The sequence below is a fragment of the Dreissena polymorpha genome, chromosome 6 (assembly GCF_020536995.1).
Source record: "Dreissena polymorpha isolate Duluth1 chromosome 6, UMN_Dpol_1.0, whole genome shotgun sequence".
NCBI classification, from domain to species: Eukaryota; Metazoa; Mollusca; class Bivalvia; order Myida; family Dreissenidae; genus Dreissena; species Dreissena polymorpha.
Window position 1 is genome coordinate 58,666,479 of NC_068360.1, and position 860 is coordinate 58,667,338.

Consider the following 860-nt stretch of genomic DNA (forward strand, 5'->3'; position numbering starts at 1 on the left):
GTATAGTCGCAGTGTGCCATTGCTCCAGAGGAGCTTTGCAATTAATGGAAAAAAAAGAAAGCTTCAAATATTTTAGGCATAGGCAGACATATGATCATGGGAACAGTATGTTCAACGCATTGACATATGTAATCCAGTGTGGTCAGTTTCCAACAAGTGCGAGCCAGAAAACTGGGCCTTTTCAAAGTAAATAGTTGCTGGCCTTTTTTCCATTGCTTATTTGTCAGTGAAAAAATGATAACTAATTTATAAACGTATTTAAGAAATTTAAAACAAATTATGCTGCAGTAAAGGACTAGGTATATGCAAATCTTTCATAAAAGATGAAAATGTATTGCCCAATCATTCTAAAAAATTAAAACCTTATATTATTTTTTTGTTGCAGTTGTTTTTTTGTTTTTTGTTTTTAAATAAATGGTTATCCAAGGAATGGTAGAAAGTATGTCAAAATTCTTTCATCAGGGATAAAACTTTCTTAATACTGATAATAATAATTATTATGATAAATGATTGTTAGTATGGTTATGATATTATGCATAAGCCACAATCTGTTAATATTAGTATATTTGACATATTAACGTTATTCTAGTGTTATATGTTAAGGAGAGTGTATCAATCTCCATGCAGAGTTGTATGTTGATATCGGGTATCATAGCCATTCAATAAGTCGCAAAATGCTTAAACAAAATTTATAAAGCAAAATGTGACTTAAATTGATAACTAAAAATACCAGTATCATGAGTATGCCAGTTTTGCCTTGTCAAACTGTCGAGATCCAGAAAGTGCTTCATTCACATTGAATATATCCTTCGAATTACATTAATTGTTGCATTACTAAATAGCGAAACAAGCTGATTTAA